General features: G+C 45.0%; 2 protein-coding genes across 4 annotated transcripts in view; one reads left to right on the forward strand and one right to left on the reverse strand.

The window, feature by feature from the left end:
• Positions 1-14200, reverse strand: part of SYN2 (synapsin II) — a 440231-nt gene that overhangs the window by 77005 nt on the left and 349026 nt on the right. The window lies entirely within an intron of this gene.
• Positions 1-14200, forward strand: part of TIMP4 (TIMP metallopeptidase inhibitor 4) — a 96353-nt gene that overhangs the window by 12061 nt on the left and 70092 nt on the right. The window lies entirely within an intron of this gene.

Genomic DNA, 14200 nt, shown 5'->3' on the forward strand with positions numbered 1-14200 from the left:
TGTCCTCACTGCGCTGACGGAGCCTCCTCGCCCGATTTCTCAGCAGCTGACTGTGGAAGAGGTGGACGATAAGGTGCGAGGAGTTGACAACGGCCATAAGTGCAGCGATGATCGCAGCGGGCTCCATGCTCGCAGTGCTGTGGCGTCCGAGCTGTAAACGACCAGAGAAGGGCGTGAACAGATTTCCCACCGGCGCTTTCACGGAGAGAGGGCGGGAGTGACGGTTCAATGATGACAGTTACCCAAAACCACCCTCGACACATTTTTCCCCCCAGCATGCATTGGGGGGAAATCCCAGGATTCCAATGGGCAGCGGGGAGTGCGGGAACTGTGGGATAGCTTCCCACAGTGCACCGCTTCCAAAGTCGACACTGGCCCCGTTACTGTGGACTCACATAGTCGAACTAGTGTATTTAGTGTGGATACACAACTTCGACTTCATAAGGTCGATTCCACAAATTCGAATTAAGTTGATTCGAAACAGTCTTGTAGTGTAGACGTACCCTGAGTGTAGCCTTCATTGATTTGAGATCTACCATACCATTCTCTCACTAGAAGGGAAAACCTATAATGGCAGCAGGCTATAAGAAAGACCGAGTTTGGGAATATTTTACTGAAGTTCCTCTACCTGTGGGTAAGACAGGCATGTGTGCAAAATGCAAACAGTGCAACTAAGAAATGCAAGGCCTGGTTGCCCAAATGAGATATCATCATGAGAAGTGTTCCTTCTCAGGAGGAAGCTGCGTTGAATATGATGAAAGGAACATGTCTGAACATGCAAGATCTTCAGGTTCTTTCTTAAGGACTGCCAGTCTTTCTTCTGGATTATTCTTGAATTCTCATGTTTGAGCAAAAAATATAGTAGTTACTCTATGGTACTATCATTTTAGATGCAGTTGTGATAAAAAATAAATAGCTGAAAAAAATGGTTACCCACCTTTTAGTAACTGTTGTTCTTCGAGATGTGTTGTTCATGTCCATTCAAAGTAGGTGTGCGCGCGCCGCGTGCACGCCAACCGGAAGATTTCCCCCTAGCAGCGCCCATAGGGTCGGCCCTGGGTCAACCGTCTAAACGGCTTTGTCCGTTCAACATAAAAGGCTAGGGCCCTGCGGACATCCAGGGAATGCAGCCTCCGCTCCTTACCGGAAGAGTGTGGCTTTGGATAAAACACCTGTAGGAAGATATCTTGTCCCATATGGAACTGGGAGACGACCTTGGGAAGGAAAGTCGGGTGAGGTCTAAGTTGGACCTTGTCCTTATAGAAGACAGTGTACGGGGGTTTGGATATCAGTGCCCTGAGCTCTGATACCCTCCTTGCCAAGGTGATCGCTACAAGAAAAGCGACCTTGTATGACAGGTACAGCAGAGAGCATGAAGCCAGGGGCTTGAAGGGAGGACCCAGGAAGGCGGAGAGGACCAGGTTCAGGTCCCAGGTATGAGCTGGTTGACGGACATGCGGGAATAGCCTGTCCATGCCCTTAAGGAAATGACCAACCAGTGGGTTTGCGAACACCGAGGTGCCCCCTCCTCCCGGGTGGAAAGCCGAGATGGCCACTAAGTGAACTCGAACTGAGGAGAGGGAAAGGCCCAACTGTCTCAGGTGGAGCAGATACTCTAAGATAACGAGAATCGGGGCCCGCAACGGTTCCTGCCCTCGCCGACCGGACCAGATGGAGAAGCGTTTCCATTTGGCCAGGTAGGTGGCCCTGGTCGAGGGTTTTCTGCTACCTGAGCAGCACTTTGTTGGGAGCATTGCATCTCCTCCGGGTTCAACCATGGAGCAACCAGGCTGCGAGGTGGAGAGATTGCAAGTTCGGGTGGCGAAGGCAGCCCTGGTCCTGCGTGATCAGGTCCGGCAGCAGGGGCTGCGTCAGGGGCGCTCTGGTGGACATGTGCAGGAGCGATGTGTACCAATGTTGGCACGGCCACGCCGGTGCTATCAGGATTACATGGGCGTGATCCCTGCGGATCTTGAGAATTACCCTGTGTATCAAGGGAAATGGAGGAAAGGCGTAGAGCAGCCCTTCCTTCCACGACAGGAGGAAGGCGTCCGACAGAGACCGCGGGCTGTGGCCCTGGAGGGAGCAAAACCGCCGACACTTCCTGTTTTCCTTTGAAGCAAACAGGTCTAATGGGGGATGACCCCAGAGCCGGAAGATTGAGTACACTACGTCCCGACGAAGGGACCACTCATGGCCCCGGAAAGAGCGTCTGAGTGTGTCTGCCAGGCCTTTTTGTTCCCCCGGGAGGTAGAACGCCATCAGGTGGGTAGCATTCTGAACGCAGAAGTCCCACAGCGCGAGGGCTTCCCTGCACAGGGGAGAGGAGCGTGCACCCCCCTGTTTGTTGACATAGAAGACTGCTGACGTCACTTCCTGAATTAGAAGTTGCTCGTGAGAGGGGTCCCTGAAGAGGGACGGGGAGCGGGGCTGGTGGGGCAGGAGGGAGGAGAACTGGATAGAATATCCCCTCTCTACCATGCGAAGCACCCAACTGTCCGACGTGATTCGGGACCAGGCATGGTAGAAGGGGGAACAGACGTGACCCAAAGGTAGGGAAAGAAGGATCCGTAATCCCGATCGGTAGGCTGTCCTCGACCGTACCATCAAAGAGGGGGCTTAGGCCCCGACGACAGTCTTGATTTGCCGGATGCCTGGCCGGAGGGATGGTGCTGGTGGCGCCTCCGCCCGTTCCTGCCCCGTCTGTGCCCAACCTCTGGACGATTCTGAGGCTGGTAAGGGTGCGGGGCCGCTTGAGGCCTAAACTGCCTACGTTGGGTTGCCGGGGTATGCAGGCCTAGCGAGCAAAGCGTAGCCCTCGAGTCCTTTAGACTATGCAGCCGCTTATCCGTTTTGTCCGAAAACAGCATCTGCCCTTCGAAGTGGAGGTCCTGGATAGTCTGCTGGACCTCATAGGGGAGGCCCGAGACCTGGAGCCAGGCTCCCCGCCTCATGACCAGACCTGTTGCCATGGAGCGTGAGGCCAAGTCCGCTGCATCTAGGGCAGCCTGAAGGGAGGCTCGGCAGATGAGCTTTCCCTCTTCCACCAACGCCGAAAACTCTGCCCTCGAATCCTGGGGAAGGAGCTCGGTAAACTTCGACATGGCCGAACATGTGTTATGACTATATCGGCTTACAACAGCCTGTTGGTTGGCTATTCGTAATTGAAGGCCTGCCGTGGATTACACTTTTCTACCAAAGAGGTCGAGCCTTTTGGCGTCCCTGTTCTTTGGTGTCGACCCTTGAAACCCCTGACGCTCCCTTTGGCTGGCCGCGTCTACCACCAGGGAGTCCGGGGAAGGGTGGGTGTACAAATGCTCATGCCCCTTCGAGGGCACAAAATAACGCCTCTCTGTTTTCTTGGCTGTAGGGGCCAATGAGGCTGACGTTTGCCGTAAGATGCGAGACGTGTCCTCTATGGTCTTGATCAATGGTAGGGCCACCCTGGATGGTTCCGACGGAGCCAGGATGTCCACTACCAGATCTACGTCCACCTCAATTTCCTCAGCCTGGATTGCGAGGCTCTGAGCCTCTCGCCTGAGCAGTTGCTGAAGGACCCTAGTGTCTTCCAGGGCCGGTGCCGTGGCCATGCCCACGACCGCCTCATCTAGGGAAGAAGAGGAGGAAATCACTTGGATCAGCCCGTCCTCCAGCGCTTCCGGCCCTTCGGGGTCCAGCGGCACACAGTTCCGAGGTTGCGGGGCCGGTGCAAGTTCCAAATGCGGCACCGCGGCCGGTACCGGGGTCACCAATGACCGGCTTGGCGTGTCTGGCGGCACCTGTTGAGCATGAACCGTGGTCACCGCTGGTGCTGATGCCTGGCTAGGAGGTGCTGAACTTAGATGCGGCACACCCCTGCCCGGCGACGGTGCTGGTGGGAGGCAACTGCGCCGGGGCCATCGATGCCGAGGAGACCGAGGCCGACCTGGAGTGAGGACCAAACGCCTGGCCCACCGACTGGTGGTAGGCCCAAGGGGTCCAAAATGGCCACTGAGAGGGCGGTTGCCATTGCTGCTGCCAAGGAGGTGGGTGCCACTGGTGGCTCACCCCCAAAGTCGATCTCCTGCTCCGTGACCGGCTGGAGCAATAGGAGTCCGCCTCTGAGTCTGAGGTCTCTGAATAAGAGAACCTGGGGGGAAGTGGCACCCGTCATCGCCGGGGAGCGGTGCGGAGGCGGGGAGCTGTCTCTCTGGTCTGGTGCCGCCCGGGTGGCGTGGGATGGAGAGGGAGGCGACAGCATGGCCGGCTTGCCCCTAGACTGTACTGGGGGATGAGCTATGGTCGGCCACTCCCTACCACGATGCAGGGAGGCCGGTACCGGGAGTCTCAGCAGGTTTGAGGCCGCCTCGAATGCCTCCAGTGTCAAGGGGGGACGCACGTCTCTGCTAAAGCCTGGGGATGATGGTCGCTCCGGACTCGACCGTCTTCTCTCCGGTGCGGGAATCAACAGAGCAGCTGGGGGCTGTAGCCCAGCCTGTCCACTTGTTCCAGCGGACGGCGTCGGCCTGTGGAGGTCCTGGTGGGGCGATCGCTCCCTCACCGACCTCTTCTTCTTAGCGGGCACTGGGGAGGGTGAGCGGTGCCGCACTGAGGCCGACTTCTTATGACCCGACTCCCTCCGGTGCCGGGTTTTAGAGGATTTGGGCTGGGCCCTAAGTCCTGATGCCGGTGCCGGGGCGCTCCGCACCGACGATGACGTGCTGGGCACCGCGTCGGCCGGCTCCGGGTCTGAAGGTGGCTGCAAAGCAGCCTCCATCAGAAGAACTCTAAGTCTTTGTGCTCTGTCTTTGAGAGTTCTGGGACGGAAGCCCCTGCAAATAGTGCACCGGTCCCTTTAGTGGCTCTCCCCGAGGCACCGCAGACAAGCAGAGTGCGGGTCATTCTTTGGCATGAACTTTCTGCAGTCCTTGCAGAGTTTAAACCGGGAGACCCGGGCATGCTCCGGCGGGGCGACAAGTAGGTGGGGGGGAACCCCCAACAGCAAGAACTATGTACAGCTAATCTAGATAGACTAACTAACTATATACACGAGGTTTTATGGACATTGCTAAACTTGCTATCAGCAAGCGAAGTTCCAGCTAACCATCACTGGCGGTAAGAAGGAACTGAGGGGGTGGAGGGTCAGCGGGCCCCTTTATAGGGCGCCGTAGTGGCGCCACTCCAGGGGGCGCCAGGGCCGACTCTACAGGCGCTGCTAGGGGAAAATCTTCCAGCTGGCGTGCACGCGGCGCGCGCACACCTACTTTGAATGGACATGAACAACCACTCGAAGAAGAATAGGCTGTTCTTCCTTTTACAATTTCACCTTTAAAGTAGTACTGAGTGTCAGTGAATGCAGTGAGTAATACTAAATGAGCAGTATGGTAATAATAATTAAATAAGTGCATTGACTTATTTTGTTTAGGAGAATCCATTCTCAACATACAGGATTCTGAAGACTATCCACCTTCAAGATCACCATCATTTTCTATAGTTTCAGAGTTATCTGCCAATGATAGTGTTTGATAGTGTTTCAGTCACATTTGCCACAGTATATCACCTACAGCAAAAAGAAAAAAAAAGATCTCCATCATCCAGAAACAACCATAGAAAAGTTTGTGATAAGAACCAGTGGATTACAAAAGGAAGTAATTGATGAAAAAACTGCCTATATGATCTCCTTCATTAACACAGTTCAGTCATTAAGACCAGTATACAGTGCACCCAACAGAGCAGATGTCGCAAGCAAATTGCTGGATAAAGTGTATGAAAGAGAAATTGAGCAGCATGCAAAAGATCTAGAGGGTGAAATTGTTAACCTGAGTCTTGATCGGTGGAGCAATGTCTACAATGATCCTGTTGTATGTGCTTGTGTGACAACAGAAGAAGGGAACGTCTTCCTTACAGAAACAATTGATACCTCAGGAAATGCACACACAGCAGAATACTTACAAGAAGTAGCAATAAAAGCTATAACAAACTGTGAAAAAAATTCAAATGTCCAGTATGCATCTTGGTCACAGACAATGCTGCAAATGTATCCAAGATGAGAAGAAATTATTTAAAAGAGAGTCCCAAGCTAATAACATATGGTTGCAGTGCTCATTTGATGCACCTCCTAGCCAAAGACTTCAGTGTTCCAGAAATAAAGGCTAATGTTGTTCAAATTGCAAAATAATTCTGTTACAACCACTTTGCAGCAGCTGCTCTGAAAAAACTGGGAGGAACCAAGCTAACTCTCCCACAAGCCGTGCGATGGAACTCAGTAGTGGACTGTTTTGAGCACTATATCAAGAACTGGCCTAGCCTGATGACAGTTTGTGAACAAAATCATGAAAAAATAGAAGGCACGGTCACAGCCAAAGTTCTCAACATTGGGCTTAAGAGAAATATTGAACACGTGCTGAGAACCCTGAAACTTATTTCTGTAGCCTTGATCAAAATGCAGGGAAATAGCCGTTTTATTGCTGATGCTGTTGAAATTTGGAAGGGACTGAGTGAGATCTTAAAAAGAGAAATATGCAATGACAGAATTAAATTACAAGCATTAAAAAAAGAATGAAACAAGCACTATCTCCAACTCATTTTCTTGCAAATATCTCAATACTCGCTACTAGGGTCAAACCTTAACTACTGAAGAAGAGTTGGCTATGACATGGACATCCAGCAATCATCCCTCCATAATGCCAACTATAATAAACTTCAGAGCTAAGAGTGAACCATCCAAGAAATATACGTTTGCAGATGACTAGTGATTTAAATCAAATCCACGCTGACACCTTCTAGAATTTAATGGGGAATTTTAGGCATCCTTTTTTACAGTATAGTTTGAACCTTTAATAAATACAGTTGTAACCCATTTTCTTCTTTATAAAATCTGTAGGAGATTTGTTGAGCAGCTTAGTAGATCTGTTAGAATTGCACAACTTTGCAATCAGTATTGCTCCTCAATAACACATTTGAGTCAATATTGCTCCAACTGATTTTTCTATATTCCTAAAAAACAAGCAAAGAAAAACTCCTACAGTTGTTTTTTGTAGGAAGTTGCATAAGAGTTTATTTTTTATTTATCTTTTCCCCCCAAAGCAAATGTTGACCATGATAATAGAAAGAAAACATGAACTGAAGGTCTTAAGGCTTACAATAGAAGTTTTGAATTTCTTATGTAATGTTGTGTGTCTTCTGTTGAGAATGGCTAAGTTTAAAATAAATAGCATACTGCAGGGAGGCATTTTGCCACGAGCCAACAAGGTAGCTAGCTAATGTTTCTTCCTTGAAATCTGGCCTCTGCTGCTGCAAGCTCCAGTTGCAGCTGGGATTTCAATTTCATTATGAGATTCTTGTGAGCCTGAATGGGGTAATTATCTTTGAATACAGCAATTGTGACTTCATACTCTTCATGCAGTAAGTCTGTCGCAGAGCTGGGAACACAGAACCCTAGTCTGCTGGTTCCTCCAAATTCACTGCTCTAAAACCTAGTCTATGCATCCTCTCTGAATTTAAACTCCTGGACAGGGCAGGAAGCAAGTAAACGGGTATATTATATCAAACAACAACTACAATGGAGTAAAAGAAAATATGTACAAGTAGGATTATTTTTAACCAAAGAAGGCATTTTGTGCATCTCATGTTTTAGATAGCAGAGGACAGTAGGTTGTCACTATCTGGGAGTAAGGAATAAAAGATGCAGTCAATGTGAAAAGGTAGGAATTCATACACAGAGCTAAAATAGAAGTGGCAGTATCCTGGAAAAAAACAACAGCCACCTTAAGAATTTCAAAACATCCTATGCATAGCAAAATTGTTTTATGCTATCGGTATAATCCTGATGACAACTGCAATACATTTAAGTCTGACACATCTGGATAGTATTTTACATCAGCAGCCTTTTGGCAGAAACAGCCAATTAAATGTTAATCACACATTTTTATTCCTAATAATGCAATTGGTCATTCCATTGAATTAAAATAGTAATGTAATATCATTTATGAAAGAACTATGCATTAACAAAGTTGGTTTTCAACAGAGTAGTTCATTTGACTTGCAGAAATATGTTAAAACATTGTAAATATACTGTAAATGCAACATTTAGGCAGATTTTGGCCATTGTTACATAACTGTGAGTGAAAATTTAGCAGCATAAAAACACACACTCGCTACTTTTTCTTATGATGTCCCAAGGGACAACAGAATTTACTTACTATTGGGAACAAATTTGGTCATCAAGAGCCTACTTTTCAAATCTAAATGTGCATGTTTACACACCCAAATATGATTAGTTCATAAACAGATAGATAGGCTTCTAATTTAAGTATTTGCAAATGACCATGTAGGTGCACATTGAAACTTTGTATGCAAATGAGGCATGCTTTTGTGTGTGTAGAGTTAAGAAAAAACAGGTCAGAATGAGAATGAGACGTGTACTCTGAAAAAATAGGTGATACTGTAAACTTTTTTTTCTAAAAAACCAAGACTGTTGGCCAGATCCTGGCTTCCTGTTTAGCCTATCAAGGGGCATGGAAGGGGCTCCCCCAACCCTCAGCCCATTCTGTGTGGACACTTAGGGACCTATAAAAAGCAAGCAATGCTAAACGTTTTCTACTACTAATTTAAATGGTTTGACTTCACTTTTGCATTTAGGACCTAACTCAGCAAAGCACTTAAACACATGCTTAATGTTAAGTATGTATAGGGAATACTTTACTGTACTGGGGTTTTAATCAGCTGTGGGTAGTTTTCTATATGTAAAGCTGCCGTACTTGTACTTACTCAGGGGTAACTAAACTCATTAGCGATTTTGTCTGGTCTTGCAGTATTTGGGAACTGAGCTAAACAAAACAACATAACATCAACACTTAGCATGACAGCTGGTCAAAATCTTTTAAACCCAGTGTTTCGTGTCCCTCCAAAAAACTTATCAATATAAACAAAGCTATTTCCCCCCTGTGATCAAATGGGAATTTTCTGTAATATTTTAAAGAATGATACGCATGCAAGTGACTTACATGACCTAGGATTCCAGCCCAATGAGTATAGAAGGACTAAATGCTACCTTGAGGCAGAGGAGGAGACATGAGCGGTTTGTATCATGTAACTGGCTGGGGTGGTATGAATAAACTAAACTACATCAGTGGAGGATCCAGAAAGCCAAGGGGAACCCCAAGGACTGAACAACTGACATCTATCAACAGGAATCTCTGTGGACTCAGCATGGGTCTACAAGAAGAAAACAATGGACCAAGAGTTGAGACTAGAATAAGAGCTGGCCTTGGGAGACATAAGAGCTCTCACCTGGCAATGAGAGACTGAGCAGGTAGGTGAGGTTCTGTGGCCTGCAATGTGCAGGAGGTCAGACTAAATGATCACAACCGTCCCCTCTAACCTTAAAGTCTATGAGAGCCAGAAAGGCTTCTATAGCAGGTTGGGTGGGTGGAGCCCTGATGCTGGCCAGTCTGAACTCTATCTTAACCTTTGCTTCTCTATACTAAGCTAAGGACTTCCCGCTGCTGTATTCCAGTTGACTAATAAATGCTACTTTGTTTTGAAAAGGCTGCTCACTCCTATGCAAAGTCCAGCTCCAAGATGGAGTTCTGGAGTCACCTGGGCAAGTCACATGTCCATGCATGACTCAGTCTTTACATGCAGAAGCCATTGTCCACATGGTATCTTGTATGTCTCCAGGAAGACTTCTTATGTGGATTGGAGCCTTCCAAGCTCTTTTGTCTGTTAACTGCTTCCTCACTGAGCACCTACTTTGCACATTCCTTTCCCAAGAAGTGACCAAATATTCTAACTAAGGCTACTTAGAAATCAAGCAATTATACAGCCAATGTACATAACTTTGAACACACAAATGGTGCCTGCATACAACTAGGATGAACATAACCAGTAGATCATAACCTTTACATAGATACGTTACATGGCATATATAGCAAAACCCGATTCCAGTTATATCATACATACATTTATGAGCACCCCCCCCATAAAGCCTTGTGGGATATACTGTCACACCCGTAACTCCCAAAGCACTGAAGTTTAATTACTATTATTATCTTCATTTTAGAAAGGGGAAAATGAGACACAGAAGGGTAAAGTGAATTGGCCACGGTTACACAATGAATCAGTGGTAGAGCTAGGAACAGAACCCTTGTCTGCTTCCCCTTCCTGTGTCCTATTCTCTGGAACACACAGCCCGCAGAGATATTAGTTGAATTACTGTATATATTTTCTAAATTACCTATCATTCTCAACACTTATCTGTGTTCTCAACTCTGATACAACACTTTATGGGTCCCTTATTTTGACTCAACTGCACTGTCACCATTTGAATTGCCACCAACTCTTGTTTTATGCCTCTCTTGATGATATGTTTTCTGACCCCTAATTTACACTCTAAGGTTATCATCATTAATGTATGTCAAATTAATGTAAATTACATTTTTACTTTTCCCACTTTGTTCCCATCATTTAGTAAAGCTGTAAAATACTAAGTATTTCGGGAGTAAATTTGCTTATGAAATGAAATGTCTATAATAAATTTTTTTTTTGCAATACTTTTATCTTCTAAGCAGCAGATCCCACCTCAAATGTTTGTCTGTTAAAAATGCCTAACAAATTACTTTGCGTAGACTATAAGGACTTTGGGGCAGGCTTTTCGTTGTGTGTGCAGTACCTAGTATAACAGGGCCCTGATTAGGCTCTCCAGAGGCTACTGCAATGCAAATCATAACATAGCATGTAAACTATTTCTTTTGTCCAGTCAAATGACAGAAGCCCCAGTCTTGCATGGCTTTAGGTATGTAAATAGTTCTATTAACATCCATCACTCATGTGAGTAAGTTGGGACTGATGCTGGATTGCCCATTATATGAATGCACGAATCATTGCTTCCAATGGAGCAAAAGTAATTTATCCCTTTCCCTGAAAGTTCCTTCACTACTGAAACCTACAGAACTCTCAGACACCAAACTCAACTAGTTCCAGATCATTATCATCAAGAATGTTACATTAGACTGGAATTAATACTAGCCTATGCAATGACTCAAGAGACCTCTTTCCAATTCAATATACTGCTAGATTTCACTGGTCCCTTTTCTTTTTTAGGAAATCTATTTAGTCTGCTTCTAAATAAATGTACATCCAGTAAAGATGAAAGGCATTGCAAACAAAGCATTAAATAAAACAGAGGAAAGGAAGGACAGTGGGCATGATGTGACGTGGAACATAAAATCCATAGGACTTGAAGGGCCCTCGAAAGGCCATCTAGTCCAGTCCTCTGCACTCATGGCAGGACTAAATATTATCTCTAGGCCATCCCTGACAGGTGTTTATCTAACTTGCTCTTAAAAATCTCCAATGATGCAGATTCCACAACCTCCACAGAGGTTTATTTATTCCAGTGCTTAACTACTCTGACAGGAAGTTTTTCCTAATGTCCAACATAAACCGCCCTTGCTGCAATTTAAGCCCATTACTTCTTGTCCTATCCTCAGAAGTTAAGAAGAAATTTTTTTCTCCCTCTTCCTTGTAACATCCTTTTATGTACTTGAAAGTTATGTCCCCTCTCAGTCTTCTCTAGACTAAAGAAACACAGTTTTTTCAATCTTCCCTCACAGGTCATGTTTTCTACACGTTTAATCATATTTGTTGCTCTTCTCTGGATTTTCTCCAATTTATCCACATTTTTCCTGAGATGTGACACCCAGACTTGGTCACAATACTCCAGCTGAGGCCTAATCAGTGTGGAGTAGAGTGGAAGAATTACTTCATGTGTCTTGCTTACAACACCCCTGCTAATACATCCCAGAAAGATGTTTGCTTTTCTTGTAACGTTATATTGTTGACTCATTTAGCTTGTGATGGGTATTGGGATGGTTACAGGGGACCTAGACACTTTCTCCTCTGCACCACATGGGAACACTCTGGGGGAATAAATTCTGGTGCATCAGGAAGTGGGTTTTAATTGACAGGTGATAGATCCCCCTTCTAGTACTGAAACCCTTAATCACATGCTTAAATAGATCCCTATTCAATAAAAACGTAGGCATGTGCATAGTTTTAAGAACATGCTGAAGTTTCACTAACTTCAATGCGACTTCTGCATGTGTGTTAAGTGTTTTGCTGAATGGGGTCCTGATTGAGTAAACTCCCCAGCATGATGCCAGGGAGCACCATACTGTTAAAGGCTCTGTTCATCAGCAGAGATGTAAAGCTAAGAGCACCTAAGCGGCTGTGGCCTTTAAAGTTCCTATAGTACATATAACAAGATTAAGAGGTGTTGTTTTCTGTATTCTAACTAAAATACCTGTATGGATGACAACATTCTGCCTACTTAATTCTCCAGTGACTATACATGGAAAAATAATTTTTCTATCACTTCCAGCAAGAAACTGTTTTGTCATGGCCACATTTCAGTGATGGGTGATTTCTGTGTAAATATTGTTTGTATTTCTGCAAAACACCTTCACGCTTCAGAATGGTGCTGCAGACATCAATAAATAATCATTTCTTTGGAATTCTTTCACTTGAATCTATTTTTAGGAACCATTTCAAGAGTTGATCTTTGATCCAACAAACATAAAATTGTTTCTCTAGAGAACTTCAGTATAAGTAATCTGCAGTTAAATGCATCTCCAATTCCTTATCAGTTTTTTAATTAGCCTTGTTTTCAACTAGCCAAAAGCATGTATGCGCACACACACTATGAATTACTGGCTGGCTATGTTTTAGTTTAAAAATTAAGCTGTGAATTATGGGAATACAAAGTAGCACATATCCTAAATTTTAGTTATTTATTCATTACCTTCATATTTTAAAAAAAGTTAAATTTCTCCCCACCGCCCAAGTTTAAAATAAAAAACAAATCACTGCCTGGTTGGGACATTATAAGGCAGCCACTGATTTTTATGGTTGAGCCATAAACCACTGCAATGGGGTTTATAATGGAAATGCTGGCAGACCTTTGACTACAGCAATACAAATGGCACCCCGCAATTAACAGGACCACAAATTTTCCCATGATTCCACAGCTGTGGAATCCTTTGTGGACCACAGGAACAAAAACAACAATAAAAAAAAAAAGACTTTGCCTTACAAAAATTAACCAGTATCTTTAAAAGGAGCAGGATTCCTTTAACACTGGAGTCTGATACCAGGATTTCAAATGACATGCCATATCTCAAAAGAAATAGAGGGGAGTGGAAGGCAGGTAGCAAAGGTAATCAAAACACAAAGGCTACAGCTGAAGCAAAAGAGGGATCAAGGAAGACTTCAAAATTAAGTCACCACAAGACATTTTTGGTTGTTCTCATCACTATAGCAGCACGAGTGTTAGCTATGTGATGCTGATGTGCCTGCTGTCTACTATGCCATATAGGCAGTACTGAGAGCTATTTTCCCTTATCGCTGCCCCTACATTCCCTAATCCCCGCAGATCTCACTTCCTGCATGGGGACTACCTGCCCAAATCTACAAAGTGGCTCTCACCACCACTGATTGACTCCAATCATGGGGAGAAATAATCGTTCCAAGTAAGAAAAACTGACTATTTTCTGTTACAATTATGATACATATGGGATTTAATTTCCCCACCTGCTCCCTTCCATTTTGACTTCTAGCCTTGATACCACAGGAGCACTCTGGACTGCTCACACAGATGGGTAAACAGTAGGCATGGTAAGGCCATGCTAGCACAGAAACCAGTTAGCTTCATGAGCTTTCTGTGATTTTAGTTACATTTTGTTTATTTTGAAGGAAAATATTTAAAAAACAGCTCTACCAAATGTGAGTGGAGCTTCTCTTTGGAAGGCAGTGTCATCAGCAGAGCTGGTGGAAAGTTTTAATACAATTTTTTGGTTTCTTGCAATAATAGCCTTCTTTCCAAAATGATGACTTTTATGGAAAAAAGTGTTTCTTTAGCAATGTTCTGGTTTTTTATTTAAAAAAAAAAGACTTTGGAAAAGAAATTGCATTGACAAAGCAGAAAATTTTCATGGAAATTTTGGATTACAAAGACAATTATTTTTAGCCAATCCTTACCGTTTTGACCAGCTCTAGAAATAATCTTGTTAAAGAAATGATGCAAAATAAATATATAAAGGGGATATGCAATCCAACAATGAATTAAACCACAATGATGAGATTGACTACACCTTGTGGACTTTCAAATAGCAACTGTCTGCTTCAAACTGTCAACAAAATATAAAAAGCTGCAAATTACACA

Source organism: Mauremys mutica, chromosome 7 (assembly GCF_020497125.1).
Source record: "Mauremys mutica isolate MM-2020 ecotype Southern chromosome 7, ASM2049712v1, whole genome shotgun sequence".
NCBI classification, from domain to species: domain Eukaryota; kingdom Metazoa; phylum Chordata; order Testudines; family Geoemydidae; genus Mauremys; species Mauremys mutica.